The sequence below is a fragment of the Vigna umbellata genome, chromosome 8 (assembly GCF_029865625.1).
Source record: "Vigna umbellata cultivar VRB3 chromosome 8, Vumbellata_1.0, whole genome shotgun sequence".
NCBI lineage: Eukaryota > Viridiplantae > Streptophyta > Magnoliopsida > Fabales > Fabaceae > Vigna > Vigna umbellata.
Genome location: NC_142172.1, coordinates 9,184,097 through 9,194,172, shown reverse-complemented (window position 1 = coordinate 9,194,172; position 10,076 = coordinate 9,184,097).

The following is a 10,076-nucleotide window of genomic DNA, read 5'->3' as shown; positions in this document are numbered from 1 at the left end:
TATTGTTGTTGGTTTGAGTTTCGAGGTTAGTCATACTTTTTATGTATGAGATGAAAGAACACTTAGAAATTTCAAGCATTGTTTTTTCGTTAATGGTGATATGATCAGTGGATTAAAAAAAAGTTTCATACAATGATTGTTTTTTTTTGTTAGAGATTAAGATTTAGGCTGACGGTGTTTTCTTGTGCAAAGTTTTTTATGAGTGCCTAAAAGTATTTTAGCTTGATTTAGTATATAAACACGAATTTTCTTATATTTTTAAAAATTTTTTAGAAGAAATGACATGAATCTCATCCACTAAACATAGATATTCATAGGATTAGGTATGAAAGTTTGTACTTGAGAGTGGAATAGAAACAATGGTAAAAAAATGGTGTATCAAAATAGTGTTCATCACAAATACCCTCTTGGATAACTCGTTAAACATTATCCGACTAAACACTATCGTAAACTCTATAGTAAACAATCTATTGTTTAGATCTAATGTGCCTAATCATAAGAAAAATAGTTATTTTGTATATTGTGTAATGCTCCTTTATCTGTGCAAATCCTATCAAGGATGAAGTGCTTTGTTCAAGTTCTTTACTGATCCAAAAAGACGTTAAGAGATATAGGAATATGCTAGGATTTTTTTCCTCATTGCTTTTTGTGTGATCATCCTTACAACAAAACAATATTTCTCTCCAAAAACACAATATCTAACACAATAAAAAAGGTTACAACAACTTTATCAAAAGTAAATGGCTTAAGTGTAACAGATCTTTCTCGAAGTTTTCTATAAAATGGAGACCTCATGAAGAAGAGAACAAGAACGGTATAATTGAACATACTCTTACGTCGTTGAAATTCTCTCTCTCTCGTTGTGCATCATGTATCGTTGGTAGTTCATGTTTGTAACAAGTTTATGAGATCTTTATTATTTTGATCATAATATCCCTCCTAAGAGAGTTATATTTCTGTACTAGCTTTACACATACTGTTGCTTTTCGATATTGAGAAGTGATTCAAAATTATCGGTTTGCTTAGCTTAGTGGGAGTTGTTAAAGACAAAACCTTCTATTCAAAAAAATGCTCTCTATTTTGAAGTTTAATCAAATAACATTAAAACGAGTTAACAATCAGAAAGTAACCTAGGGTGAAAACACAACACTAGAGCCTAAACCCCAAACAAACACAACCTAGAACTTGAACTCCAAAAATAGAAAAACATAGGAAAACACTTAAGTCTTAGGAAATAGAAAAACATCTAGGCTAAAACACCCAAACGCAAGGCTAAACGATGTTTTGTCTAAAAGCGTCCAAGAGAGATTGAGTTAAACGCTCAATGCTTATAATACCTGGATTAAGAATTTGGCTTCTCTCGAAAACAAAATAGGTTGAGACAATGTCTTTGATAAAATACATTAAAAGACTTAATCATTAAAATATAAAAGAAAGCTTAAGCAAGCTAAACACTATCAGTCTAAAAAGAGAAAAAAGATAATGAAACGTTTACTTGATCAAACGACACCATTAGCTAGACAAATACCTCATCCTTTGGTGGAGTATTTTTCTACGCTTGGTATCTTCAGATAAAAAAACTTAATTACAAAATGCTACCTAACGGTAGGAAATCAAAAAGCATTTTGTTGTTCTAATAAAGCATTAAATGACATTAAATTGTTCAACGTTCAAAAACAACAAAAAGTGATAAGAGAAGTCATATATATTGCATGCACATTTCACTCCAATTTTGTAGATAAGTTATTCTACTCGCATCCATAGTGCTATAAATCAAATATCAAAATGTGGACGTTAGAGACAAAGGAGATATTCACGGAATGTTCCTCACTTGAAGCAAAGTCTAAAAAGATCGTACAACCTACTTCAAGCAAAGGACTGAAAAAGTATGCATGCTCTGACAAAGTTGACTGATACAACGACTACTGCGAAAAGAAGGAAGAGAAAACACAACCATAAAGGCATACTACAAACTCAGTCTAACGGAAAAATATCTAAGAAGCCTATAAATAGAAGATCTTTCAAGAACAAAATCAAGAGGATAGCTCAAAAGCACAAGAAAAGCTTACAACGAAATATCCATCCTAAAGAGAAAAAGAGAAAGAGCTCATGAAAAATAATACATCTGAGCAGAAGAAAAGAGAAGAGAAAAGAAAAAAGAAAGAGATACTCTCGAGCTTATGCGTCAAATTTCTAACTACTATTACAAAGAAGAGAGAAACACTTGCGAGTATTTAGACTGTGTTGTATTGTAATCAAATCCCCTTGTTGAGAGATATAGTTTTAACTACTTGTAAACAATCGTTGATTGCAATTCTGAAGAGAATTAAAACACTTGCAACTAAACTTTGTTTGAGTTGAGGAATCTAGGCGCGGTAGTCTAGTACCAAGAGTGGTTTAAATACTCAAAGGAAATCTCGGCTAAGGTTGTTGAGTACTAGGAGTGGTGTGAATAATCAAAGGAAATCTCGACAGGGTGTTGAATATTAGGAGTGGTGTTAATACTCAAAGGACATCCCGACGAGGTAGCTAAGTACTAGGAGTGGTGCTAGTAGTCATTTGTAATCGTGTGAAGATTATAGTGGAACCCTCTCCAGAGAAGACTGAACGTAGCTAAGTTGGAGCGAACTAGTATAAAATCTCTTGTGTTGTTTTCTCTTCTCTTACCTAAACGATCCTCTTACAAAACCTGCAGTTAAGTTTTATATTTCAAATACAAGAACTTCCAAGCTAAACGATAATTTCTTTTTAAGTAAGTTCTTACAAAATACTACAGTTGATATATTTTGAATAGTACGACAAACTTATCAACGCTTATACATATATTTCAAGTCGAACCTCAAATCTTTTTAAAGAATATTCCAAAAGCTCGATAGAGTGCTATATCAGAAGGGTTGCGAAAAAAGTTTTCATTAACACTATTCAACCCCTTCCCCCCTTTCTGGTGTTTTTCAGGTACTTCAGGAGTTAAATGTTATTTAGCCAGTTGGATTATTATAAACGAGGAATGGTGAATCTCGTTTGTAACTTTTTAAAGTTAGTGGAACCATTTAAGAAGTCTTAAAGGAGAATTGGATCTAACTTAGGTTAAGTGAACCAGTATAAAACAAACTTTATCTCTACCCTCTTTTTAGTGTGTTTCCAAATGTTTTTAAAAATCCTCAAGCGTTCAACCATTTCTTACAGATTGTGTAACACCTGCAAACTGCAAACTGCGTCTAACACTTTTTTTGAAACGTTCTCAAACGCTATTCTACACCCCCATCCCGCCATTTGCTTATTATTTCAAAAACCATCAAATGATTACAAAGTCAAGGAAGAGAGACCAATGTTTATTTTTTCTATTTCATAAGCTTTTAAACCATAAAAGGAGTTATATTGTTTAAAAGTCAATGTAGTTTTGATAAGATTGATTTACAAAAAATTATATTCTCCTTTTCTGCCATATGTCAATTGATGTTTTGGATAATTGTCTTTTCTTCATAAGTAGGTGCCAATGATTATTTTATGCATGTCCATCTTTAATAAAAATAAATATATTGCAATAAATTGATTATCGTACATCCACAGTTTTTGTTTTATTTTATTGGTATGTTGTCCATTTTACTGAGTCACATAATAATGAGCAACATGTATATGTGAAATTTACTTTTTCAGCATTTCATATAAGTGATATCACAATCGTAGCACTTGAACATCGAAAATTATACAACCTTGGTGTGTGTTGCATTATTTGTTTATTTTGATTAAAAAAATAGGTTATAATCATGGTATTAGTCTAGCTATAAACAACTTTGTTTCCGGTAGTTATGATTCAAGGACACAACAATTCAACAATCAATTTTTAAAGTATAATCTTAATATATATTTAACTTATATAAATTTAGAGGTATGTAAAATATTTTTAAATCATATAGACTAAAATACTATGAATAGTAATAAACTAAATATCAAGCATACTCAATCAACACACACTCTCTTTATACAATCCCGAGAAATCATGACAATGACTTCTCTCATGTTAAGAAAGCAGACATCCCAATGACAAAAGGTGGTTATCTTATATATATGACACTACTTATATGCACACTGGTGTTGTCAATGTTACTCTATATGGACAGGTAATATTTGATATTTGTTGTTCCCATATAGGCTATATCATGTTGATAAACTTACGTTAAATTTTTTTTAAATCATATATTCATTAGGAATAAATTTTGTTGATACTTATATATCTTTATAAGAAATTAAATAGTTTATTGAATCATGTCCATTTTTATGATTATGCTTAACTTAGGATGGAAGGGTTTTATGCACTTCAAATCCAAAATACGGAACTAGAAAAGAAGTAGGAAATGAAACAGGTTACCTAGTTGGAATGTTAGTTTGTTATCCAAAACCTGGTTCCATAAAGATCGAAGATGGAGAAATACTAACACTAGAATCCATATATGAAAACAAGTTTTGTACTGGAGCTATGAGACATTTCTACATTTACTTGGCAGAACAAATATCAAACAAGTATTTGAAGGAAATTTGATGTGAAACTAGTTACTTATCTTTCTATGATGACTTAAAGAACTTGTAGTATAATTGAAATACATAAAAACCAATTCTAGACCATCACTATGTGTGCTAATGTTGTTTTAATTTTAATCCACCACTTGGTTTATGATTGTGTTATGTTTGCATTATTGTGTTCTCTTAATGGGTTATATGGGACGTATACAATCATTTTGATGTTAATTGAGCTTATAAACCAAAAATAATTTTTTTTGTTATCAAAGGGTCAATTTTAATCCATTAATAACAAAAGACTCTATAGAGTTAAGTGAAAATCACACCAAAGTGAAGAGGAAGAAAAAGAAATAAATACAAAACTGCAAATGAATAAATTTTCTCTTGTATTATGCAAGCTATTGTTTTTGTACATCTATCTAGAAGTTCATATAATTAACTTTTGTAAAAGGGAAATCAAAATATCTAGGATGATTGTTCATATATATAAACTTACGTTACACTTATTGTATTCATTAGTAATAAATGTTTTTAATGAATTCTATATCCTTTAAAAGAACTAACTATCTTAATGCATCATTGCTAAAATTATGTTTTATATACTTAATATGGAGGATAGTTGTAATATGTGTATTAATATTGTTGTACTATTAACCAACAACTTAGTTTATGATGGTGTTATAGTGTTTGGTTAATGTATTGTTTGGAATTTATAAAATTTGTTAGGCCAATAATACACTTAAAAAAAAATGCAGCCTTGGCTTATAATTTAAAAGATGTTGTGAACCATGTGCAAATTTGATTTCCACAACAATAAAAAGATTTGTGCAGAGTGAATTGAAAATCACACAAAAAAAGAACATGAAGAAAAAGAAGTAAGTACAAAATTGAAAAGGAATAAATCATCATCTTTTATATTAGCAGGTTAAATCACTAGTAAAAAAACACCTTTTTAACTCGTGATATATGCCCCGGTTTTGTAGAAATCGAAGCATTTAAAGACGCGGTGACAGTTTGGAAATTAAGATGAAGTTATATGCTTCGGGTATACAAAAAACCGAGGCATAAAACATTTACGACACCGGTTGATGAAGGACCGAGGCATAAGGATCTGGTACTGCTTCGGTTGATGCAGGACCGAGGCACAAGAACCTGCACATTTTCCAGTAAAGCAGGGCAGAAAGAGCTATGGCCTCGGTTAATAACAGAACCGAGGCGTAATGTGTTGCACCTTTTCAGTGAGCCATTTCTACTCTAAACGTTTCATTTTCCATTTCCCATTTCACGTTTCACTTTCCCTCATCCCCTCCCTCCTCTCCTGCAACCCCTCCCATTCTCCAGTCCCCTCTCCCTCAACTCCATCATTCTCTCACCAGATGACTTCTGCCTCTGCATCCCCAGGACGGTGCGGTGACGGTGCGGCGACGGTGCGGCGAGGCGAGACGAGACGAGATCTGACGAGACGAGACAGTGACGGTGACGAGACGAGACGGTGCAGCGAGGCGAGAGAGCTCCGATAGCGCGGCGAGGCTTGAGAGATCTCGACGGCGCGGCGAGGGAGCTCGCGACGGTGCGGCGAGAGCCCACGACGGTGCGGCGGGAGCCCGCGACGGTGCGGCGGGAGCCCGCGACGGTGCGGCGGGAGCCTGCGACGGTGCGGCGGGAGCCCGCGACGGTGCGGCGAGACAGCCCACGACGGCGGCTGCAATGGCGGAAACCCTTTTCTGCGTTTTTTGGTTTTTGATTTGGTTTTTGGTTTTGTTTCTTTGCAGGTGAATGTCAAAATGGATCTCTGATTTTTTATTTTTGGTTTGGATCTCTGATTTTGGTTTGGATCTCCCATCTGCTCTCTCTGCTTCCTGTTCCCCCTTCTTAGACATCTGAGTTTGTTTGTCAAAGTAATTTTGTCCAAAGACATGGATGAAGAAAATTGTAGAAAAGAGAAAGAAGTGTAACCACAAAGAGAATAAACAAACGTAACAACACTGGTCTCGGTTGAAAATAAAAAAATTAAAAAACTTTACTGCCTCGGTTGTCTGTGAACCGAGTCAGAATCTGAATCCTTTTGATTCGGTTCAGAACCGAGTCAAAAAAATCCATTATTTTTATCTCGTTTGAATATGCACCGGTCGTAGAACCGGTGTCTATAAGTGAAAATGATCGAGACAATATATCTTGATTGCACTAGTGAATATTTTTTCTTTACTTTTGTTTAAATAAATACATTTTTTTTGTTAGCAATAGTTTTAGTGTACAATAATATTGTTAGGCTAATAATATACTAAAAAAAGCAGCCTATTAATTTAGCTTATAATTTAAAAGATGTTGTGAACCATCTGCAAATTTGGGTTCCACAAAGATAAAAAGACTTGTGGAGTGTGAATTGCAAATCAAAGAAAAAGGAAAATGATGAAAAAGGAAAATGATGAAAAAGAAGTAAGTACGAATAAAATACATTCTTTTGTTAGAAAAAGTTTTTGTGTACCATAATAATGTTATTTATTTATGTAAGATTTTGAATAATATAATTTCAAACAAAAATATCATTGCATCTCTTTTACGTTGCGTTCTTTTATGTTAGTCAGTAATTATGTGACGTAGGTTACTCTTTTTCTGTTGTTGTTGGTTTGTGTTTCGAGCTTAGCCATACTTTTTATGTATGTGATGAAAGAACACTTAGAAATTCCAAGCAATGTTTTTTTTTAATGGTGATATGGTGGGTGGATTTAAAAAATGTTTGATACAATGACTCCTTTATATGAGTGTCTAAGAATATTTTAGCTTGATTTAGTATATAAACTGGCATTTTCTTATATTCTTAACATTTTAAAATAAATTACATGAATCTCAACAACTAAACATAGATATTCACACGAACAGAAACAATGGTAAAGAAATCTAAACACAATGATATAAAGAAAAGATAGGATAGAATTTCTTAAAATCATGCCACCGACACGAGTAAAAATATAAGATAGAAATTCTTAGAATGATGCTAGCGAATTGATGGTTAATACTTTGCTTACATTAATCATGAACAATTATTTTGTTTTAATTTTTTTTTCCTAACTTATAATTTATCTACTCTGAACAATTTTTACCTTGAATCTTACTAAATGTTGTTGTAAACAATGTCTTGTTACTAATGGGGAGTCATTTATCATACATACACACTTATATTGATTATCTGTTATATGCTTAAATTTTTCTTTTTTCTGATATTCTATATGCATAAACTACTAGCATAATATTTGTTAATCATTGAAAGGGAGAAATTATTAACACAAGATCGTCCAGGAACCCCTTATTTTGAAGTTTAACAAAATCGTCTATCAAAATAGTGTTCATCGCAAAGGCCGTCTTGGATAACTCGTTAAACGTTATCCGACTAAACATTATTGTAAAATTTATAGTAAACAATCAATTAAACGCTGCTCTCACCCTATTCCTACACCAATTGATCAACTAAGCGAAGATTAATTGGGTTTTCCTAAAACGAAATAAGCAAACGAATTGCACACATTTGAGCAGTTATGCACCAAACAGATTAATTAAGTAAGCGATAATCAACCCAAAATAGACCACTAAGCGTGTTCTAATCGACGATGCACAACAAATTGAATGAAATGTAGATTCAATGCAGCAGATTCAACAATACAATTCAAAAACCTCATGGAAGCAATGCAACGTCACTAATCACCAACCCAAAACAGATTAAGCTATCATTTTGACCGAAATGAAACAAAAAAATGAAATGGGTAACATAACAGCAGAGGCAATGTGAACAGAACTGGAAATGTGAAACTTAATGCAGAAAAACGAAATCAAACAGAAAAATGTTATGCTATATAGAAACGAAATATAGAAGATGAAATGGGAAAACCTAAAACGAAATTGCAGTGCATGGAATTGAAAGTGCAGAAACTAAATTGCAAGATAAGAGTCCAAAATGAAATTGTAGAATCAAAATTATATTGTTGAAATGTAATGTGCTGGAAAACGTAAATAAAACCTAAAACGCCAAATGGGTCCAAGAGCCAAAACACTCCCCAAAAACGAGAATGAAGGGTATGGGACGTTTTCCCCCCTTTTGATGCTAAAACCCTTGTCCCCAAGTCAGCCCACAAATTAGGCTTTTACAACTTTGACCCAAAATGGCCCAATGGTGTAAATCTGTCCAAAAAATACACAAAAAACTATAGAATTAAATCTAAAACGCTTATGTGGAGAGTGGTTGTTGACATTTTTGCCCTCTTGAAATCCTAAAATAATATTCCAAACAATTCCCTGAAATTAATAATGGAAATAATTACGCTCAAATAATTCAAATTAATTAAAATAAAAATTACTGGTCAAATTAAGTCCGAATATCAAAACTGAGGAAATATTGGACAATTAAGCACAATTCCCTAAACAAATGTAGTACAATAAGCTAAGTGAATAGTAGAAAACATTGATTCATCACAGAATTATTTTTCTATACTAGTTTTAAACATACATTTGTTTTTCGATAATAAAAAATGATTTAAAACATTGAAATTGTTTAACTTAGTGGGAGTTAAACATTATTTAGCCAGTTGAGCTGTTGTAAACGAGGAGTGGTGAAACTCGTTTATAACTTGTTAAAGTTAGTGGAACCCTTAAAGAAGTCTTAAAGGAGAATTTGACATAACTTAGGTTGAGTGAACCAGTATAAAATGAGATTTTATCTTTGCCCTCTTTTTAGTGTGTTTCCAAAAGCTTTTAAAAATCCTTAAGCCTTTAACAATGTTTGTAGACTGTTTAACACATACAAACAACGTCTAACACTTTTTGCGAAAATTCCTCAAACTCTATTCGACACCTCATCCGCCATTTCCTTATTATTTCAAAAATCATCAAATGATTACAAAGTCAAAGAAGAAAGAACAATGTTTCCTTTTTCCATATAAGAAGTTTTTAAACCATAAAAGGAGTGATATTGTTTAAAAGTCAGTGTAGTTTTCATAAGCTTGATTTACAAAAAATTATGCTCTGCTTTTCTGCAAAATATGGCAATTCCTACTTTGGACAAGTACTTTTTCTGAATAAGTAGGTGCCAATGATTATTTTATGGATGTTCGTGTTGTATAAAAATAAAAATATTGCAATAAATTGATTATCGTACAACTTTTTGTTTTATTTTGTTCATATGTTGTCCATTTTACTGAGTCACATTACAATGAGAAACATGTATGTGTATGTGTTTGTGTCTGTGTGTCTGTGCATATGTTTGTGTGTGTGTCTGTGTATGTGTTTGTATGTGTGCGTGTCTGCGTCTGTGCGTGTCTGTGGGTGTGTATGTCTATGTGTGTGTCTTTGTGTGTGTGTCCGTGTGTGTCTTTGTGTATGTGTCTCTTGTTTGTGTGTGTCTGTGTGTCTTTGTCTGTTGATAACGATTGAATATACCGTTATCTATGATATAATTTTGATACTAAACGCACCCTTTTTGACTTACAAACTTGCTTGAACTCATGTTTTTGCTTTAGTTTTGCGAATAAGTGAGTAGACGTTATACTTTATGATTTTATCACTAAATT